Source organism: Clarias gariepinus, chromosome 7, assembly GCF_024256425.1.
Source record: "Clarias gariepinus isolate MV-2021 ecotype Netherlands chromosome 7, CGAR_prim_01v2, whole genome shotgun sequence".
Lineage (NCBI taxonomy): Eukaryota > Metazoa > Chordata > Actinopteri > Siluriformes > Clariidae > Clarias > Clarias gariepinus.
This window is the reverse complement of record NC_071106.1, coordinates 14625820-14649931: the sequence shown is the minus strand read 5'-3', so window position 1 is coordinate 14649931 and position 24112 is coordinate 14625820. Positions and strand designations below refer to the sequence as shown.

At 36.5% G+C, this 24112-nt stretch overlaps 1 protein-coding gene across 2 annotated transcripts in view; it reads right to left on the bottom strand.

The window, feature by feature from the left end:
• tspan9a (tetraspanin 9a) overlaps positions 1-21260 on the bottom strand; it is a 245092-nt gene extending 223832 nt beyond the window's left edge. For both annotated transcript variants that reach the window (XM_053500909.1, XM_053500910.1), the window contains exon 1: positions 20977-21260. The gene's annotated coding sequence lies outside the window, so the exon portion shown is untranslated. The remainder of the gene's footprint in view (positions 1-20976) is intronic.
• Positions 21261-24112: the final 2852 nt, after the last annotated feature.

Here is a 24112-nt window from a genome sequence, read left to right as displayed (position 1 = left end):
GGTTGATTTAAATTTACAGGCAACGAAACCATGGTACTGAGCAGAGCTTTGCATTGGTGCATTAGGGAACTCATTTCTCATTCATCCACCCTTGATAAAAGAGCAATCACACTCTACTATCTATTTTTCTTAATTATAAGAAGCATCACAAATTGTCCATGGGGCATAAAAAAAATGGTGTGTTTAAGGATGGTTCAGCAGAATGTGCCTTTTAAAGAAACCTTTTTTTTTGTTTACTTTCTTGATACCTGCTTATAGGAACAGTTTAACCAGTGAAAATATATAAAAAAATTATCTCTCTTGACAAAGGTTGTGTACCAAAACCCGGTGCCAATATATACCCGTACCTATATAACCGGTATGTACTAGAACTGAATCAGAGCGCAGATTTTGGTGCCTTACTTCAGTGTCACCACGTGAAAAATTCTTTCCAGATTGAGAAAATGGATGTGAGCGTGAGTCAGAAGGCGCTAATAATATAAATCCAACTAATGTTTGTAGTAACACGAGTGTCCATGTTGTTTTCACATTCTGACTTAAAAGCACAACTCAGGAAATGAGACGCTCCGCGTAAATGCAGCGCGTGCACGCAGAAATTACACTTGATCTGACGGCAGCAGGTGGCTCTATCTTACCAAGCTAAACATGCTAAAATTTAAATGGTCAAAGCTAAATGCTCTGAAGTGTGATTATGTTAATTTCGATACCGCGGCATGCAACAAATGCGTTTCAACAACTGGGTGTAAAGGGGGAAACATGCTGAACCTAATGAAACGTGATGACACACAGGATTAAGTTAAAAGCAGAGGGATGCACTGTGTTCAACAGCTTAGAGGTTTACTGAACAGCAGTCACATCAACACAAGCAAAGTCAGGAGAGGTGTTGGCAGATAAGACAAATATGATCATATTTTTGTATTATAACAAGAATATCACCTACTGCTGTTACTGGTGTTAAATTATTAATTTAATACCAATAATTATTATATTCAATTCTAAATGAATTGAATATAATAATTATATTATAATTATTATATTCAATTAGGGTTGTTTAAGTATTGGTCTTAAATTGGTCTTAAACCCTAAAATATTAGGGTTATTTAAGTATTGGTCTTAAATTAGTGTACTTGTTATATTTTATATTATTTAAATGTTATTTTTTTTCAATAAGTGATTCTTTAATGTTTTTATTTTTAAGTATCAATTCAGGCACCATTATGGTTTTATAACCATCGTTTTGACACCGGCAGTGTAAAAAAAAAAAAAAACTATACACAACCCTACTCTTCACACATTGGAAGTGAACACTATTAAGCAATTAAACATTTCCATCATGCCTTCCACACCCTCACATTCCTCTTTCTGTTTATTTAACCTGTTTTCAGTCAACAAAGAGATGCAGCTGAATGGCTTTCCCCTGACATCCTATGTTTGTTGGCCTGTTGCTGAGAGGTAGACAATGGCTGAGAGGATCATTCAGTTCAGTCTCATTAACAGTCGCATCCAAGCACAGCCGGTCCATCAGGCGATAACGGAATAGAACAAGAGAAAACAGAAGGCAGATCAACCTGCACACTCTCAGTCACCTGTGTGATAAAAGCAACCATTCTAGAGTGAAATGCAGTCCATATGCCAGAGTGTATGCACATGGTTAATAGCAGAATAAAAGCCATTCCCAGTGCAAGGGCTCCATGAGTGATATATATCGATCGAGTAAGGAAACACATAAGTGTTCGGTATTCCTGACTACAGTTAAATTGCCAGACCATTTATGAGTCAATCATTTGATGTTAAACCACGTCTGAGGATTTACAGCACAGTAAAAAGTTGTCAAAGACACTGTTTGAGCTTTCATGTGGCACTTTATTAGAGACGATTCAGGTTCTGAATGTAAGCTCTTGAATGGGAGTTTGGTAGTAAGATAGAAAGCAAGGCATTGTTCCAAATGTGTATATGTCTAAGTATTTTCTTGCCACCCTAGTTGTTTATGGAAAATAACTTTAAAATTATTTGTCACATATTGTTGGGATATCATGCAGAAAACAGGTGTGATATAGCCCTATTTCTTTGGTAACGATACAGAAATCTTTCATGTACAGAATTTTACCTACACAATTCATTCTCCTTGTCTATATTTTCACTACTTGTACTTTTATGTTGTTTTCCTTCACTGTGCGTAAAAAACAAACCACATGTAAAACCCATGTTTACATTTACATTTAGGCATTTGGCAGACTATGTGGGAAAAGAAAGCTATCCCACATATGTATGAGGGGCGTTTAAGTCAAACCGGAACTTCAGATTTTGCAGAATAATAGCTGGCCTCCCAGGAACACCTTTAATGGCCCAAACATGTGGAAATGACTTGCCGCAAGGTCAGGACTGTATAGGGAGATGGCAATAATTCCCAGCCAAGTTCATGGAATGTCCAAGTGGTGTTCGTCAGTGATCATGTGTACAGTTCCCACATACAGATGCAGTTTTTCTGCAAGTTGGCAATCCGGCGTTCCACTCGCTGACTGTTCAAAGGAATGACTTCAGTAGGCGCCACATTTTACTGCGGCTAAGAGTCTCATCACTGTACTGTGCTTTAGGTCTTCTGTGAATGTCAATCAGTTTTATGCCTTTATTTATATCTGGGAAAAAATGGTCTTAAACTATTTCCAGTGAGTAATAAGTGGACAATATCCTGCATTCAGGTATCATGGTAACTCCATAGATATAAAAAGGTGAATTGCACAAGAACAATCCCAAGTTCAAATTCTCAACTAAACAACATTAAATAAAAGTGTGGCATTGAAAGTTGCTGGCAACAGGCAAAAGTTAATTTTGATCGAAATTGAGTTTTTCTGTCAGTAATGAAGTTTGACAACTATACAGTACATTCAAATCTTATAAGACTGATGTGGCATTGTTTTTATAAATTACTTTTTGCAGAGGGAAAAAGGAAAAAAGCACATATCCAGTGCAATCCTCAGTCCTCTGCTGAGACGTCCACTCCTGTAAAGATTGATGACTTTAGACTTAGATTTGATTACATTAGTAATGCCCATATATATATTTTTTTTTGTAAAATAAATAATAGCCCATTTTTTTAAGAAAACCTGATGCTTCCGGAACTATATATAGGTTTTCCCAAGGTGCCAAACAAGATAATAAATTACTAATATGTCTATGCAGCACTCCTGCTTTGTGTTCTTAACACTTGTATAGCTGACTTCATCATGCCCATGGTCTGGAAGTCAGTTTTGCCTTTCCGCATGACCTCTTCAAGGATAAGCCACATCAATCCAACAGACAGGCTTTTGCACATGCTGAGAAGGAGGAAGGAATAAAAGAGGTGTGAATGTACATCCATCACTCACAGCAGAGAGCAGGCAATCATGGTGGCCCAGCTGGAGTTTCAACAGATGCTTAAGCAGACACAGCACCTCAGTGTCACTCAATAGATAAGTTATAGGAGAATGAATATACTCAGCTAAGACTTAAATACTTTTGATGAGCTGATGAACATCAAGGTACAATGGCCCTAGATTGAGTTTTATAATATCCCTAGATTGGTGACAATCAGTATTCATTATTCACTAATAACTCATCTGGAGGGACTCAGGTTTCTTTTAGGAGTCTTCCATGCAAAATTGAACAAAAACATAAATATAAAAAATAGAAATAGAAAACTATCGTTAAAGAATATTGTTTTATGATTTATATGCTTAGGGAACCTTAACCCAAACACATAAACGTCACACAAACTCTTCACTCATCTGCTCTGAGTCAGCAGAGTTATGAGCAGCTGTCCTTAATGATCCAGCATCCAGGAATCTCCCTTGTGTTAGTCATTCCCCATAACACACACAGAGAACATATTTTCCCCCCTCTCATACATATGAGGAAACATAATCATCTGGTTTATTGATAATGAAATAAAAATTATGATAGAACAAAGGCAAACTCAAAGGCAGGCCAAGTCTGATAACTGACACTAAGAATGTTCAAGAAGAACAGTTTTAACTACACTGCTCGGCCATGCAAAAAGTCGTAGTTTTTTTTTATTAAATTAAATTAAATTAAATTAAATTAAATATATAATTGGACTGCCTTTTGCTGTGATTATGGCATTGCTTGTTGTATTGATGATGGGAGAGTGGCTCCACTGCATAAAGCAGTGGGTTAAGGTGTGTGAAAATGACGTCTCATGCCCCCTAAACGTCTTTCATAGCTTACGCTGGGCATTATCATCTTGGAATGAGGGAAGAAAAATCCACTGATCATTCAGTATATTCAGGTATTGAGCTGACTTCATATTTGGTGATGTAACACTGCTATCATACGCTTGTGCATTAGGCATAATGGGTGCATCACTTCATCCTCCAGTCTTCCTGCCCATTACTCACTCTGGAAAAGGGTAAAACTGGACTCATCAGATCATATTACCTTTCCAGTGGTGCACAGTCCATTTTTTATCCTCCCTAGCAAATTGAAGCAAGTTTAGCCTCAATGATAAGTGGTTTTCTTAAGGCTACACAGCTGTTTAGTCCCAATCCCTTAAGTTTGCTTCTCATTGTGCATGTGGAAATGCTCTTACTCTGACTATTAAACATACTGTAGCTGTGAGTAACATAGCTTTTTTCATTTCTTGATGCAGGATATGTCTTCTGACGTGGTTGTTTAAGAAATGATAAGCTACTCACTGCATCAGTTAGTATTAAGTAACTTGTTGCCATATTAATCAGTGCAGTAATAATTTAGTGGAAGGTTCTTCTCTTTTTGCTTAGGTAAATCCAGGTGGTCACTTTTTTTTGGTCGGACAGTGTATTACCCAATTTTATGTAAAAGGAGCAAACAATGATACAAAAAAGTGAAAGTGTTTCTCTATCTGTCATGAAAAGTGACCACAATAAAATTGAATACAGATTTTAAAAAACAGAAAAGCAACGAATTAGCCTAGGCTGTGGAAAGAACCATTCATTAGGATATGAAGGAATCATTCATAATAACAAAACAATTCTAGTTGGGAAATGATGTTTCTTCCCTCCCATTGTAAATTGTATAAATGCCAAAAATTGAATAAAGGATAAGTCAGTGAGCAGCGATGTTAAAGCACACACATAATGCTTGCTGTCTGAACATTTAATAAGAGCCACACAAGCAGAAAACCTTAATGGGTCCATGAATAAAGGGTCTTTTTGCCAGGCCACTTTACAAGGCTGTTGGCATATCTCCCACTCAGCAACAGTCTATGAAAAGCTACAGCAGCCTGAGATATAAATGATTACATTTTTTTCCTTTTCAGCTTGTCATTCAGAACAAAGAAAAGAAGAATCAGTGAATAAAAGATGGGAGGGAGAGTGATAGGGGAGAGATAGGGAAGGAGATTGAGAGATTTCAATATTCAGCTAATCTCGCAATAACCCATCTTTTTTTTTTCTAGTGTTGGAAAGTTTCCCATTCTCCACACCACTTTCTATTAAATGTCATATTAAAAGACTTGTGGTTTACTTGGGTAAAAATAAGAGCTTCCGAAAAAAATAAAGTTTTAAAATGAATAAAAATAAGAAAAAGGAGAAGGTGACAGACTTTTGAACTGATCCATATGGATATAGTAAAAAGTTCCATGAGAACAAAAGGAATTTTTTAAGATTAAAGCAGACATTAGTAGCATTTAAGGACTGCAAGATTTATATACCCAACAAGACCTTTTTAAGTATTTTGGTTTTGTTTGTTTTAAAGAACTCTAGTTGAGCTAGTTGTGATGGCTCAGTGGTTAACCTGTTGAGTTACAAATCAGAAGGTCATGTGTTTAAATCACAGCAACACCAAACTGGTTGGGTCTTTAAGGCCTTGTTCACACGGGCGTTAAAATCGAGCGTTTTTCTTGCGTTTGTACAGTAGCGTCCGGTAAGCGCGGATCAAGCGGCGAGTGTTTTCTACACATGGGAGTCAATGAGAGTGTTCACACAGGCTTTGGTGACGTGCGTTTGTCCGGCTGCGCGTTTATACGGCATTAAAAAAACATTGCATGTAGCTTTTTCTTGGCGTTCAAAACCCAACAAACGCAAGAAAACCGCTTCTAGTTTGTTTTCTGCGCGTTCATTTTACGCTTCGGAGGACCGGATATATCCCATGATCCTTTATGCTATACATAGGGAAATGCGGAAAAGGGCTAAATAAAAAAAATCATTGTTGAAAAACTTACGCGGAAATTTTAATTTCTTCATAAACCACAAAAAAAAACTTCCTTTAATCCGACGTTGTGCAGTCAGAGAGTGAACCCGATAGCGGCGGGCTTTCATATCCAGTTCCCGACACACTGCCCCCACAGGTTAACACACAAACTACAATTTGGGCTGCAGGCTGACGTTAGACAGAGACAAACGAACGCCGGTGTAGAAGTCAATCAAGCGCCACTACAAAATGCAACATAAACGTCTAGGACGTTCAGAGCACGTTCGTTTATCCAATAACTTAACGCCCGTGTGAACAAGACCTAAGTCTGGTCCTTTTTATTTAGCTTAGCTGATATCCTGCATAAGACCAATGAGCACAATGTACTGCACCAAGTGTTATTATACAATGTAAGATATATTTTACAATGAAATATAGTTTTAAAACATGATAAACACTATTTTCAGACTTTTACAAATTTTGTAATTTATTTTTCTTTGGCACACAAGGTTTTTAATAACTAAACATTTCATTTGAAAACTGCTATATACAGTATACTTCTTTTAAAGGAACTTGCACGTCATGAAAACAATCAATTTTTTTTTTTTTTGCCACATAATCTTAAAAAATTACCATTGGGTAATAAAACAATTGTTCTTATTGAACTAAAGGTGTTCAATGTATTTTTGGAGAACGATGAAGCCAAGCAAAGAATGTTTACAATAGCCTATTCGGACAGGATTAGTTTTACAGGGGGTCATTAGGGAAGTTTCTGTTTCACAGACGTACTTTGTGATTTTAATCCCGTCCAAATCTGCCATGTCTGACTTTCTCCCACACCACCTCCAAAACGTTTTCCAAAACGCATTTTCTTTTGTGTTTTGGTCAACGTGAACTACCATACTATCTCTAGCGTGCCAGTATTCAAGTTTGCGCACCAATAATGGTTGTAGAATCCACGCATCCTGGACATGTGGTCTTGTGTAATGCTCACATGTAAAACACAGACAATCCTACCTCCGTAATAAACACAGAGATGTTAGTCCCGTCCGAATGCATAAATGAAATGACAGATGTCGTTTGAAAAAAATTCTAACTTAAACGCCGTTTGGAAAACTAGTCCCGTCCGAATAGGGCTAATCTGGTAGTGCCAATTCAGGCATGTACTACAGATGTAAGTCATTTAACGTCAGTGACACATTCTGTGAAATGCTAATTAGTATTAGCATTATGCTAATTAGATTTTGTGTAAACATTATGTTATATACTTAGCAAAGGTATGTGGGAGTAATGTAACCTTGTGTTGCTTCTGCTATTACTACAACTGGTCTGGTGCAATGTGGAGCCATGATCTATATTGCAATTGCATTTAAAAACTTTAAATTAAAGCAGAAAGTTTTAACACTTTACAGACACAAAAACTTTGTGTATAAAAAGACAACAGATACAGATGGGAAGATGAGTGTCAACACACCAACAGTTTACTGGTTAGGATATACTGTAAGTATCTAAATTTGGCTAAGAACCCTGCTTTCTGGCATAAAAATGGAAACTATGCAGATGTTTCATAAAAGCTAATAAGGTTACCAGTGAAAATAATATGCAATATTCCCACATGTAACTACAGCATCTAAAGTAGAACTTCTGAATAACACATACAAGCACTAGAGCAATAGCGTGTATAATATAAAGGGGCATTTTTATTTTCTCATTATATTACCTGCATTACAATACATTAACAATGACAAAAATAATGGTTTTGTAAGACAGTTCAGTAACTCACAGCTAATTTTGCAGCCATTAAGCAGTAATGAATTAGTAATCGTATATTAACAATAGTTACTACCACTAATGAATTCTGTGTAATTATCCAGTAAGTACTTTTAATGCTTGTAGCTCATTATAAAGGCACAGTAATGATGAAGTCTTATACTGCAGATCTCATGTAGTAACTAACTAACTAGTCATTACTGATGGAGCTATCATGTGTTTCACTTCATACTGTACTACTGTTTCAGACTATCACCCACTCATAAGAAAGGAGAGACTAACACTTCAGTTATAATAATCATAAAAGTTATTATCAGAAAAAAATTGGTGTAAATACATAATTCAGTGACTAAGTGTGGTGACGGGCCTATAGCCAGTGCTCGTGTCCGTGATTTCTGTGCCCACTACAAAGCTTTACACTAAGTAAATATGACTGAGAAAACAGTTATTTGTATGAAAGAAATTGAAAGAAATTGCATTTAAGGGTTGTAAAATATTACCAAATAATCCATCACGAAGCCTTTCCACATGAAGCAATTAAAAAAACAAAACATTATAGCCAAGAAGCTCCAGTGATCCATTACAACTACAGAACATCAGGACACACTTTACATGCCAGTGGAGTAACATCCCACACGGACAGGGTGAGTATCACCACAGTTTAAACACCTAAATTAGTATTTCCTTTCAAGCAGTTTAAGGACATCAATTATGAGGCATTCCTGAATCAGACGTAGATTATACATCTCAGCCAAAGAGGAAAGCCATGCTGCACACGGAAACTGAAAGAAACAGCCTTCAGGAAGGAAGGCAGTGTTTACATCTCACGTCAGCAGCGGGGGTTTTGTGAGAAAATCTCCCTGACCTTTTTCAATTGCGTAGATTTATTCATGAATTGATCTTCGCAATACATAAGTAATCTGTAATAGCTTGTAGCCAATCACTTTTACATAAAAATGTAGAAGTACATTACAGTTTGAAACACAAGCCCTTTTAACCTCAAATCCAAAATTGTTTTGGAGTTGCTGGTCTGTTTCATGGATCAATTAGAAGATATTCAAGATTATTCATCTAATAAAGAAAAAGCTTTCAGTTGATTTTTATTTCACATTACGCGATAGCACTTTAATGAGATTGAGGTCACGTCGCTGAGTTTCTTCTGACTAAGCCATTTGTTGATTTAATGGTTTTTGGATCATTTTAATGCCAGAACATGAGTTTTGAAGTCCTCACATGGAATAAGTGTGCAAAATGCAGTAATGTTTGTCATGTTTTTTGTTTTATCTGGATGATTAAAGAAATTGTTATCAACAGCGCAGTAGTGCTCCCTTTCCATAACAAGTGTAAAGGGAGTAATTAAATGTCAGTATCTGTATCTGGCTGTTTTAAGTGAAGTTAACACAAATAATAAAAAAGGCCTAAAGGCCTTTAATAAAAGATTGCAGAAAGGGTTGAAGCAAATGAAATTATTTTAACAGTAGCCAGGCATTTTTTTTTCCATTTAGTTTTTGAACCCTTTAGGGAATTTTGCACAAAATTAAACCTAATTGTTACTTTTAAAACATTTAAAAAATTTAAAAATCAATACTTGACAATTGCTAGACAAGTACTCACTAATTTAAATATTACATAGCATATAAAGTAATATCCAAATTGGAATAAATTATACATGAATCAACATATTTACATTAAAACAGAAATTGACTAGTTTAATTGATTATTTAAATGTCTTGTCTAAATATTCCTTGTATACATTTAGTCTCATGTAAATCATACATAACATTAGACAACATTACAGCTTAATAATTTCAAGGATTCTATATAACTGTCATACAAATATACATCAAATATCTTAAAAATGATAACCAAATACCACACAGCACCAGAGTGCACAGTCCCAAAAACAATCCATTTCACTCCTTTTCAATTTGTTTTGCTTTTCCAAATAAATCTAAGCATGCTCCTTCAAGTAGATGTACATGATCAATTAACTTCCATGAGTTAAATCTAGATTATGGCCTTGAATGTGTATTTGCAATTAATAAATTTTTGGCCTTATGCTCCAACCCTGAGCCTTTCTTTTTATATCAATACACCCTTTAAAGAGGATGAATGCTTTAGAAGTCTTAGAAAGAAATGCATCTGAAGGTGTATTGTGGCAATACCCGTATGAGAAAGCACAATATTGTGTGAGGTGCTGAAGATTTGTATTGTTGACCCAAGTTTAATTTGCTCGGCAGGGTTTACGGCTGAAACTCATTTCAGACCGGCGCTGTGAAATACAAAACCCTTCAGCTGAGCTGACTGAAAACTCCCAAGTGTCACTATTACCTGCCACAATGACATGGGTTCAAGGGCTCTACTGATTTTCCTGTTTATGTATTCGGTCTAACCTACGCCCCCTCCCCCGTCCATTACACTAATACACATTTTCTTTTTACATGAGACAATTTTGTTGAAAAGCTAACAAACATTATTCATATGCAAATAACAATTTTTCATGTTTATAAGCTTATCTCTCTTTTTTTTATACTACTGTATAATTAACCATTGAGAACTGGGGCTTTATATATAAATATATTTATTAGAACAGGTGAAATAAAATTTTGCACTCCCTGATGTTTGATAAATCTCTATGACTGACATCTCTATGACATAAAATGTGTGCCTATTAATCACAATGTGGCTAATTAAACATAGGCATAATGCGAGCCCCCTTAAAGTACAACACTCTAACTAAAATAGTAGCTCCTGAACAGTTTCTTTAACAGTGCTGACAATCGGCCACCTTACACAGTAATTCTAAACACACAGAGGTTCTACTTGAAAGAAAACACTCACATAACGAAAGGAAAATTAAAGGGTTAGGTGGTCCAAAGGACGCTAAATGAAGCATGCTACATACAGCGTTTGCTAAGTCTGGCACTGACATTTCACACCTGTACACATTTCAAGCAGACCCATTAATCTACATCAGCTAATAATTTACAACCTGACGCAGGTCATCTGAGGCAAAAAACTTTTTACTCCCCTTACACTACAGTAGGTGTCAACTTACTTAATGGAGCATGTCATTTATAAAGACATAAAGGTGCTGGAACAAGCAAATTTCGTGTTTGGGGTTATACACTCCCAATTGTTATATATTTTTTATGCATTTAAAATTTATTTTCCCTTTGCCTAAGCAGTTTTAAGAACTAGAAAAAGTTTAAAAAAAAATGCTAATCAGGCAAACGACGCAAAAACAGAACACCATGTTTCAGAGCCCACATCCTGACCAAGAGCAGAGTTTTTGTTGCAGACGCAAGCTTCATGAGAAGTTTCATTAGAAGAGAATAATTATAATGTCTCTTAGTCAAACTAACTAATCATACAGAATTCAGCCATAACCATTAACACAGTAACATTAATTAGCATGCCAGGAAACCGGTGACAAGATCATGGGCACCAAAAATTCACCCATGACTACAGGGACTCAAGGCCAGCCCGTCCAGTTCAATCACACATAAAAGCCAATGCATAAATTCACCAGAACACCCAGTGCACCACAGCCCACCATGAAAGGGGAGGAGCCCAAGACCACCGACACAGCCCCCACACTTCCCAGATCCCAATCCAATTGAGCACCCATGAGATGTACCGTACAAACAAATTCAATCCCCATCCATTGCTGCCAATACCCTGGTGCCAGACAGTCCACAGCAAACCCCAGGGGTCTTATGATCTCATGTCCCAAAGGGCCAGAGCTGCCCAGGTGGCATAAGTGGAACATGCACTACACTAGGCATAATATTTTGTGTTGTAACGTTATAGCTGATCAGTTTATATCATTATATGCCAAATACGCTCCCAGGTAAGCAGTTTCAAACATTAAGACACAAGATTATTCTTGGACAATCTTGCTAATATGTTTAAGTGTTAACAAAGCCTGTATTAACACAGCACAGCAAAATGTAATCCTGACTTTTTGTCAAGGAAACAAATGCAACATGTGAGATTAAAAACTTTTTTAGAAGTTATTTATCAGATACTTGTTAGTTTGACTTGGTCTGTATTAATTCCGTAAAGTAGCAAAGTACGTAAATTCTGTCAGTTATCACCTTTCTGTCTGGTCGATTTAATTTTTGGGCGACCAGCTGTTCTACACATAAAGACACAAAAGCATTCTTGGGAAGCATCTAATATTTAACAAAGCCTGCAGGAACACAACACAATACAACCCAAACATTATGGAGCAAATGACCCAAGACTACCCATCAATAAAAGGCACTCTGCTGCCTGCACATACTCTAATGGATTATTAAAGCTCTGTCAAATATGGTTTATATCAGTAGGACAGACAGTATCAGCTCTCAGCAGCCGACTGGCTTTCATCGCAATCTGTAGGGATGTCAGGGCTTGCTATTGCGAGGAACAATTTTGCTCTCACGGCAGGTAAAATACGATTGTTGTGCTGAAGGGCATTGAATTATGTTGAGTAAGTCACTTGGTTTTTTAAAAACAGTGCCTCACAGGTTCAAGCATGTCTTCCACAGCAAGCTGAAACATATTACCCACACTCCTCCCTGCCAACCTATCATTAGATATTAACATTAAAGGAAAGCAGCCGATTTCATATTCAAGGCCACGAAAGTACAGCATAACACAAAAAAAGGTAACGTTTAGACAGTAGTCTAGTTATTGTAATAAAAAAGCCAAAGCTTTGCTCACACACAAAGTGCTTTTGTATAGAGCCTGGGCACAGGAGCTGAATGATGACTGTGGCTTGCCAATGAGTTCCCCTTATGTGCCATTAGCTAAAAAGCATTCAGGTAGTGAAGATAGCACTCCAGGGTTCTGTTCACTGCAGTACACTGAACTCTCTTTCAGCTTCATGTACATTAGGACAGAGAGGTCCAATTTACCGGTCTACACTGGAACTCTAATGTGAGGTTTACTGTGAAACTCTTACAAATACTGTCATTCATTTAGGAACTGATCTACCACAGTCAGGGTTAGAGATTGACTGGAGCCTGCCCAGGGATGTGAGGGAACGCCTGTCCATCGCAAAGCCCCATGCATACACAATCACACACAGGTGGACTTTCGGTTAATTCAGCCTTGTGTTAGAAGCTTAGCATTATAGCTTGTATTAGTCATAAAACACAACATGGACAGTTTAAAGGCAATTTTCAGGATTTCGGAAATAAAGTGTTGCGTTATGAGATGTGTTTTGTTCCTGAGAAGTGAGCGGGATCATGGGGAAAGACATTGCAATGTCAGGTGCAAAAGGTCAAAGGTGTGATCAGCACAAAATAATATATAATAGCACTCACAAAATAATTTAATATTTTCTTTAGAAAAGTGCCTGCCATGTCAGGAGACCACAAGGGTGAATTCTAAAGATGCCACGGTCATCCATCCATGGCCAGAAGTCCAAGAGAACAAGATGGGAGGGGTAGCCTACTTTCTGACCCCTGTCAATCACAGAGACACTAGTCAATGGTGGGTGTCTGTGCACGTAGGTATGCAGAGGAGTTTAAATTGTGTTTTGCCTTTGGGTATGTTAGCCTTCACTCCCTCTGTTGGTAGCTGTCAAATAGGTAATGTTGGCTGGTGGCTTGAAACTGGCCAAGACCAAATTTGGAGAAAGAAAATGGAGCCATAAATGGGATTATTCACAATTTACATCATTTAATATTCTTTAGCCATTATTATTATCAACATTAACAAAACCTTAAATCTTTTCTATTTAATACGTAAAAGCAACTACACTATACTTCCAAGGCTAAGGTCTGTGAAATCTGGTTTAAGTTGCATAAATTATTCTGCTGCCTGTCACACCCTCCTTTGTGCCCTAGCACACATCTCCTACATAAACTGTCACACAGATTTCACCTACACCGCTGGAGAAGTAACAGAGAAGGACATGGCCAAGAGACCTTTGACCCTATAAGCGTGTATCTCGGTTTTCATTCTTCAAACTCCCTCTATAATGATCTCATTCCCACTCCATAAACCAGCACCCTTCACAGTGTACCACTGCATTCCATGATATGATGGAAACCTGTTATGGACTATAAAAGTCTCACTTCTCTCTAATCAGTACAAGCATGTGTTCTGAATTTCACATTCGTATAGCCTTATGGGTGTCAAATAGACCAGGTGGCTCATGAAATATCTTACCAGACCGTGTTTAAAAACTTTATACATCATACAGCTTCGGTCTACAAGAAGGCATGGTTAAGTGTGTCAAAACATTGCAGTTAATACTACATCAGAATCCATCCATCCATCCATCTTCAACCACTTATTCAAAGTCGGGTCATGGGGACTACATTAGAATTTACAAAGAAATAAAAAATAACACAAATATTGCAAAGCCTGTGCAAGTTCACTTTCATATCCTGTGTCCATCCCTATTCCAGTTAATTGCATAGCAGAAGGATACTTGTGTTTGTTTTGATTGTCTCGCCATTTCCTAGCCTTGATTTCAGACTGCTGATAGCAAACAGCATGTGCAACGCAAACTAGCGTCCATGACAGAGTGCTTCCTGGCAGTGAAGATAAGGTTTCAAAATGACTAGCCAGTTACTCAACACAAATTCCTCAGAAAAAAGGCAGAAAAGGCAAAAAAAAATCTGCGTTATTGCACTCTGGTCCTTAAGGATGAGTGCCACTTCCTAAAACATGCTTAAATAGCCTAAAGAAGGCAAATTATTATGGGAACTTATTTATTTCCACATGACTTTATCACTACTTTCAATAATAACTCTGCAGTTCTTTTTTAAGTGCTGGTTATGACTGTCATAACTATTACCTCATAATATACAGTACTGTATTTTAGGGATGGGAATCACCTGGGACCACTGAATATAATTTTATCACCATATCTCGATGGCAATCGATCACTCATCATCTATACCGCTTTGTCCTGTATTCAGGGTTGCGGGGGTCTGGAGCCTATCCCAGGAGGCTTAGGGCACAAGGCGGGGTACACCCTGGACAGGGTGCCAGTCCATTGCAAGGCACACACGTCCACTCACTTACTTATACTATGGGCAACTTGGAAACGCCAGTTAGCCTAATCTGCATGTCTTTGAACTGTGACGGTTTGCTACTACCCACTACACCACCGTGCCACCTTGTACCAATCAATATGTATTGCAAATCTGTTAGTATCTTTATAAATATACTGTATATCAGATTTTCTCTCTCTCTTAACGTATATACTTTTTTAAATTCTAAACAAACTTAGCAAATATTTGCTCCTTACACACAGGATGCTGTGCTGCATGCCACCTGTAAGAATATAGAGGAACTCCAACCTATTACCACTACAAATGCAAGCATATATAAATAAAAAATTATAAAAAAAAAAATAATTTTTGAATCAGTGTAGGTATACGTTGGTTACATTACAGGTAGGTATACATTACAGTTCATCTTATACTATAGCTATCTTCTGGGTTGGCCTTCTTATTTGAGCATTTTTAAATCGCATTTGTCATTTGAAAGACATTTTGGAGGGGTTTCAAGTAACATTTTAATCCTACTTGTACAAATAACCTTAAAGTTTTTAAAATCCCACTTAGAAAACTGATTCCTGATCCAGATGTGTCTCTTATGTTATTGACACTCAATTGTTCATGTTACTGCAAATCATGGGGCAGAACCACCTACTTAACTATTAGAGGCATAATCTTACTTAATACACCTAATAAACTCACAAGACCATTATTGCTGTTCTTTGTTCTTGTAACTATTCACCTTTTCCATTGGTTTAACAACTGAATAATTCATAGTAGTTACTAAATTCTATGCATTAAAATGAATAGCTGTATAATACCCTTCAGGTTTAAAGGTTTTAAGTATTAAATTGTTAGTATTATATAAAGTAGTTCTGGCCATGTGCAGATTGAAACAAACACTAAACCATTAAACACTTCAAATCCGCCTTATAAGTTGAGTCTGCCAAAACATGAAACCCACAATAAATCAGCAAGAATGACAACAAAACTATTTCATCTTGTACTATAGCTGCATGATATACGTTAATCAATATTACAGAAGTTTGCAATGTGCAAATGAGCCGTCTAATGAACATTTTATAGTGTGCCGTGAGAATCCTGTCCAGTCTAATTATTTGTAGCTGTTTTGTTGAATTGCATCGTTCACATAATCCAAACAGAAATCAAGGGAGTCTTAAACCATGTGATTGTACGAGTCACAAGTGTTTCTAATATACTTCTCAGCACTTAACAATGGCTGGAACATAACTGCAATATAAAACAGTGTTCAAACTGTGCAACTTTATCTCATACATTAACAAGCCATATCTATAAATGGTATCTGGAGGACAATAGCGTGCAAAATATAGGACATTACAGCACTGCAGGCTTTTCGACACGATGAACACTCATTCGGAAAAAAAAAAAGGTTTCTGTGCACAGGCATGTCTGGCAAAAACAGTCAGACAAATAAAACACTTCAAACAGCCTGCAGGAATCAGTAAAGCAGATGCCATCAACCACAAGGGATTAATGTTAAAACCCCTCCTCTTTCTATTACACATACACACAAAAACAAACACACATTCACTCTGCATGAATTAAAACAACAGGAAGCTGCTAATCCTGTACCAGCATGCTACTTTATGATTGTTTATATTAATAGATTTGGTTGATTAAGCCCTATTCCTTTTTCTTTTTATTCTCATTCATAGTTACACAATGAACTAATATTAATAAATTATTACTGAATATCACTTTTTCTGATTATGTTTTATTAAGTCACAAGCTTCCTATTCATATTTATATCTCTACTATGTGCCGGTCTCTTATGATCATACAATTTGCTGATGATAAAATGTTATATAATTAATTATAATTAATGTTTTGATTGTCTTTTTGTTGATTTCATGTCCTTTTCATGTCATAATTTGAACATAATAGTATAATAATTTGTATCCACAGCCAGTATAGATATAAGTATATAATTTAAAATTTAGTTTGCCTGTTTGCATTGTGCAAAAACATACATTTGAATCAGGGAAATACATAAATAGGTCAAAATGTGTGCTGCGGTGCTATAACTTGTCAGTAAATTTACTAAATGTGATTAAGTTACAACTCTACTAACTATGATTGTTACTATCAACAAATACTACTGTATTACAAATAGTCACTCTGTTAAATAGGAACACTTATTCATCAAATGCTTATTTTCAGCCTAGTTGTGCTCATAATGTAGTATTTAAACCATCAAATCTCTATTCCCACTTTCCAGAATTTGGTCCCGAACAACAACAATTTAATGTTCAGAAGAAGTAATAGCGAGATATTCAGGAAGTAAGTCAGTAAGTCGTCCCACAACTGGAGAAATCGTAGACAACAAATAATTTGTTGACCATGTGAAAATTTTAAATGTAGCTTTTGCATAATAAAAATAAAATTTAGAAGTAGAAAGTAGATTTTAGAGTGTTAAAGATGGTTTGTCAATTTTATAAATGGTTAATACCTATTTGTTATGAATTGCACAGCCCAAAAATATGCGGAATTCCTTGTTTAGTGTTGACATCACCCCTCATAGTGGAAATCTATATAGTTACATTAAGTACAGATGTATGCAGCAATTTCATAGCTTCTACAGTCACAGATATCTAAAATGATGGAATTCACTGCACTTCTCAACATGACTTAACAATTTACAGCAAATTGTGAGTTCATAAACAGTTCACTGAAGTTTGGCAGAATTTGTAATAGAGTCGTAGGTGATTACACCATAACCCAAAGTTCATGATTCCATCACTATTTCTGCATTGCCACTTAATCTCAATCTCTCAGGAACAGTTTAGGAATGTGATTAACAACAGTGCACAAGTAGCACTCTAATGTTAATATACAGCTTTATGCATGTAGAGTAATATAGAATAAGTATGATTGAAACATTGTAAATTTAATTATATAATGCAGCCCTAGTATCTACAGTATAATAAAACCTAAAAGCTGAAATCAAATATGCTCGGTATGATGCAAAACAGTATGTACCTGCATTACAGACCAGACATCATGACTGGCTTACATGTCTGAGATGTATTACATGCCACACTATTTGAGACGCATTGGGGCAGTGGTGGCTCAGTCGGTTAAGGCTGTGGGTTACTGGGTTATTGATCGGAAGGTCAGGGGTTCGAGCCCCTGCATCGCCAAGTTGCCACTGTTGAGCCCTTGAGCAAGGCCCTTAACCCTATATGCTCCAGGGGCGCTGTAAGCTGGCTGACCCTGCGCTCTGACCCCAGTTTCCTAATTGGGATATGCGAAGAAGACATTTCACTGTGCTGTAAAGTACATGTGACAAATAATTGAATATTCTTCTTCTTCTTACACACCACTGTACAGTAGCATGTAGTGTTTTTACAAAAAGTCTAACCAAGGAGTCTGCATATGTTGACCACTCCAGGTCTCCACCGAGTGACAACATTTATAATGAGCACACATAACCCTGCAGTGGGATCATGCTCTGTGATGACAGCTTGTTATTTAAGTGCGGCTGCTTATGTCATGTTGTCTTCTAGCTTTTTGTTCAGTCATGCTGGCAGACCACAGTTTGTCCCCAAGACACAGAGACTGTTGTTCTTGTATGTGGCTATAGCTCACTGCACTGAACAGCCTGGCACTGTAGGCCTGCACCAAACAGGTCAAAGACAGAACAAAATTGTTGGTATAACACACAGCTCAGTCATTGTGTCATTGTGATACCCTAGCAATGAATCAGTGAATGTATATATGGATCAGATTTTAAACTTTTCCTTGGGTATTATTAAAGGATATGAAAACGCTAATACCCTAAACTGCATTAAATAAAACGATTGCAACACTGCGATTTGATGACTCACGCTGGCATCGATCTCCCCTTAAACCAGCCAAAATCAAGAATTGCAAAACAAGCAGCCAAGGGGGTTGATTTGATTCAGCTCAGTGCCGGGTGTGGTGGGTTTAATGACAGGCTGTACTGGATTATAGCAGGGGCATGATGGAGCAGATATAAACTCTATGGCTCATCCAGCTAAACACTGAAGACACGTGCCACATGAGCAGCTTAGGGCAGAGGCAGGAAATGAATACTAATTTCCCCCAGTGGAAGACCAGAGAGGCCAGTAACCTGTAGGCTATATGCTCCTGATGGGAAGTCGAGAAGGAATGTAGGGTCAAGAGTAGTGGGTGACAAGCTCCTTAGTCTAAATGTGAGCGGCAGTGAATACAATAGAACATGGATAATTGTTATACCAGGAGTTTAAAAAAAGGGTGACCGCAGACATTTTATTGATTACATTACTTATTTGTCAAGAATGAGGTCAAAGGTCATACTTAAAGGTCATACTTAAAATCCTACCAGAAGCTCTTTTCAAGTGTCGAGAAGAAACTTCCTGAGATGAAATGAAGTAAAACCTCTGAGACTACTTACGTTTAAAAGTGAACTTAATGTGTTGTTCAGTATGTGCATTATATTCTGTATAATTACAGTAGCAGTTACTCAGTACTAACCTGCTGAAATGAACTGTCAGGGCGACATTGTTCCTCAATTTAAAATTTAGCAGTCATTATACAGAAAATGAAAACAGACCATAAATACTATACATAATTTGCAGTTAAGTTTAAGTTAATTTTTTAAAAAGTATGTGCACACAATTGGGACAAACTGCAAATTCCTGGTTAATAGCATTTTATAATTAGAAGTTGTATGTTTAAAAAGGGCCCAGAGTATACTGGTAAATTAAAAAATGTTATTGGAAAAATAGCTAAGCCAACAGGCTCTTCTGCCGCATCTCGCCTTTAAAAGGGCTTGGACTGGAAAACGTCACATTCAATATAACATGGGTTCAATACATGTAGTAAGATTGAGTAAGAATTGGAGCTAAACCCCCATCACTGACAATCATCTTTACACCTCTTTTAAAATGATTCTTTATATAACTTTCCCTAAGAGTGAAAAACACCTACATTAAAGTGTATGCTTTAATAAAAATAAGAGTAAAAAATAAGCTGTCACTCTTAAGCTGACACACAACAGAAGTCTTACTTCTGAAATTCACACTGACATCAGCACTGCAGTGGAGGACCAAAACAGCTCTAACTGTTTAATGTTTTCTAAGAGGTCTGTCATGTGACACCCTTGGCATCTTAAATAATCAGCAAACCAAAAAATCTGAAAGTAATGAAAGTATTCTTAACTCAAGTGCTCTCAGGGAAGATTTGTAAATGTAAAATTGGCCTAATATAAAAAAAATAAAACTAAACAAATAAACATACACAAACAAACAATATGAAACTGTATGGTCTCTATTATTCATTACTTGCGGAATACAGAATAAAGAATTAATATTTTTATATGTTTATATACATTGAGTAATATGAATATGGAGGTGTTGAGTCATCTGCGATTAATGTGTATTAAGTTGTCTAGGAAGTAATAGTGAAAAAGAAAGGTGGTAAAAAGCAATCTAAATGTAAAAGTTTTATTATCCATAATGCACAAAAATACAAAAAGCAGTCTTTACTGGTATACTTGTAAATTATGGCATTTTAGTAACATTCACCTCGAAAAAGTCAATTAAAACATTGGTGTTTACCTAATGCTCTTATCTGATATCAGACAATAATACTTTGAAATGTGTCAGTATTTTGTAGCACATACAACTACTGAAATTGTAATTATAAACAAATGTTATAAAAAGTCTACATTTCATTTTGGAAAAAAAGTATAACAATTTGAATTTGTAAGTATTTAACTATTATGTATCTGGAATTCTGGAATATCTATCTATCTATCTAAGAACAAATTGCTCTCCATTCTCAGTTCCTGTAACCACAGACATTCACCAGCCAATAGAGGAACTTAAGAAGAAACCTACAGGAGAAACTTTAGAGTACTGTTACTCACAGGTACTGTTTAAACAACAAAAAATGTGTTTTAATTCTGTTTTTATTTATAAGACAAAATAATGTGGTGAGGCAAAACAAAACAGTGGTTGCAGAATATGAAATAGAAAGGTTGTCCTACCTGGATTCAGTGCTCCTAGAAATAACTTGTAGAGATGCTGTCAGGCAAAACAAACGCTAATGGAATAAATAAATAAATAAATAAATAAATAACACGCCTGTGTGTGTCTTTTTCATAAAGTTCCACAAACTACTGGAACAAACTATTTTTAGCTGAGGACCCGCTTTCAGTTTGTCCGCGTTTCCCGGTGAAGCCAGTGAGTCAGTGTGAGAGTGAGTGAGTGCAGGGACTTTACACAGTAACACTGTGTTACACACCGCTGTGTCCTGAATCCTCTCCGAGCACAACTGCGATCCTGGGACTGTGTGTGTTTGGAAGCGGAAATAAAACGCGCAACAAGAGAAGGCTTAGGCTGTAACCAAATCCAAGCCCATATCCCTATCACCGTGCTCTTCAAGAACCGAAATGAACTACGAGAACTAAGCGACATCCTGTGTGCCCTATGTAGGGCACTAATTCTCCTGTTAGGACTCGAACATGCACGAGACTAGTCTATGCAGCTGTTAACAAGATGGGCAAATAACTACAAACCTAAAAACTATAAACTTATAACATGTAAAGTTTAACATTTTCAAATTCTGAGTTTGAGATTAAAGTCGAATTTTAATTCTTTTAAGTATTTAATCTTACAACGTTTTATTAAAGAGGACACACACACACACACACACACACTGTAAGAGTGAACCAGAATGCGTGTATTAATTCAATTAATTAACATTTATTGCAATTTGTAAACAATCTTTAATAGCATTTTAGTATGTGAAACTCTTTAGAAACTCTTTTTTTGCAAACTAAAAGTTATATCTATCTATCTATCTATGTAGCTTTCTCTCTCGCTCTCTCTCTCTCTCTCTCTCTATAAAGAAATACAAGAAAAAGGGGGAGTGTGTCAATATTAGGCAGGTGGTCATAATGTTATGGCTAATCTGGATATATAGAGAGTATACTGTATATCCGGATCAGCCATAACATTATGACCACCTGCCTAATATTGACACACTCCCCCTTTTTCTTGTTACACTGGCGGCTGGAAGTGGGTGGGATATATTAGACAGCAATGATGTATTTGAGTTGCATAAGGATTTGAGTGACTGTGAGAAGGGCCGAAATGTGATGGCTAGAGGACTGGATCAGAGCAACTCCACTATTGCACTATTGTAAATCAAACTGATGGAAAGGTTAATGCTGGTTGTGATTGAAAGGTGTCAGAACACAGTGCATCACTGCTATGGTGGCAAAAGTGGGGACCTACTCAATATTAGGCAGGTGGTCATGATGTCATGGCTGATTGGCCTGTATATAGCAGACTTAAATATACTGTATACATAAGAGAGAGAGAGAGAGAGAGAGAGAGAGCAGCCCAAAAAATGTATAGTCATTTTAACATGAAAAATATATAAATATAAATATAAATAAAATATATAAAACTTTGAGGTAATCAGTTACATAAATTTTTTTGAGTAATGATGTTTTAAATTTTAAGTAAACAGAACTACCAGTTTTTGAGTTTGTTGTACTCATTCATATTAATCATTCTTTATTTGCCCTTAATGAGTAGCCTAACTCTTACTATTTAATAGTTATTATAATTATTATTTTTTATTGCAAATCAAAGTAATTGAGACAGAGAACCATCCAGTCCGCACACAAGCTTGGCTCAGGTTTTACACCAGATGCCCTTTATGAAGCAGCCATCCCATTTTATCTGGGCTTGGGACAGGCACTTCATCCTGTGGCTGGGAATCGAACCCGGGCCTTTCATGTGGCAGGCGAAACACCTATCACTGAGCCACCAGTGCCCTGTTACAAATCAAATAAGTAATTTTCTTTATTTTTCTTAAGTTAAATCTAAAAGGACAAAATCTATGAATATTAATTGAATTCGAGATTTATATTCAAACCCAGAATACCTAAGTTGTTAACCTTACAATTTCAAAAACTAATCAATTTTTGCTAGTAAAGTAGTCATTTTAGATTAAAAATTAATATTTGCCAATTACAAGAAATCTTGCCTTCTATCCTTCCAAACAGTAGGTAGTAAAAAGTGGAGCTTGTGTTTTCTCCCGTGCGCGTCTAAACACATTCTATTCATAACTCTAGAGAGCACTAAACTGTGGAAAATCAGATGACATAAATCAAAAACATCAACTTTAGGGTCCCCAGATTTGTAAAGATTATACTTACAGCATCATGCAAAGACAGACCAATCCACTATCTTAATCAAAACAATTCAACGTGGGCAGTTTACATGTGCAATGATGATGTCAGACACAAAATCGCTAGGCTGAAAGATTTTAAGTTGGTGGAACTTTAAGGAGACAGTTACTTTGGCTTAAAATATGAAAGTTGTTTAGCTAACTTAAAAAATTTAATTTCTACAAACTCATAAATACCAACAATTTTAAATACTCATAAAGGTCTATTAATTTGAACTACTTGTAATTATTTAAATTAACAGTACTCAATATGCTTAATTACTTTGATCATCAGTTTTTACAGTGTAACAGTTACTGTACATGACAACATCAACAATGGTACAATTACTGACATCTTGAAACATAATACTGCTCATTGCTTCTATAATTAAATTAAAGTTTTACAAAAGGCCATAGATAACATCTGTTGAAGTGTGGATACATTTTAGGGCCCCTGTGGTAATGTAAATTTACATGAAAGAATTTTCAGAAGGTCAGCATTTGTCATTTGCCCTTGTCTGTCCTCCCCTCCCCATTATCCACCCAACAACCAGCTTGCAGTACAGTAGCTATTAAGAGGGAAGACAAACATATCCTTCCTCTGAGATATGTCAAGTCAGCCAGCAAGAGCTTTCCAAACCGCTGCATCACAGAGCAGTCTAACACACTCAAAGGAAAACATTGTCCACCTTCTTCTGCATCCACAAGTTCACAGACACCGGTGACTGGGTAGCGTCACAGTGAGTGGTAGAGAAGTACCCATGCGCACCATCCCACCCACAGACTATTTTGCTGCCTTGGTTACTACCCTTGAATCGCTATGAGGATTCACAATATCCTGATAACAGGATGATAGTGTTTCTGTTGCATCACATTTTTTACACACTTATTCATTCCCAAGACCTACAAAGTCCACATTTAATTAAAGTCCCAAATTTAGA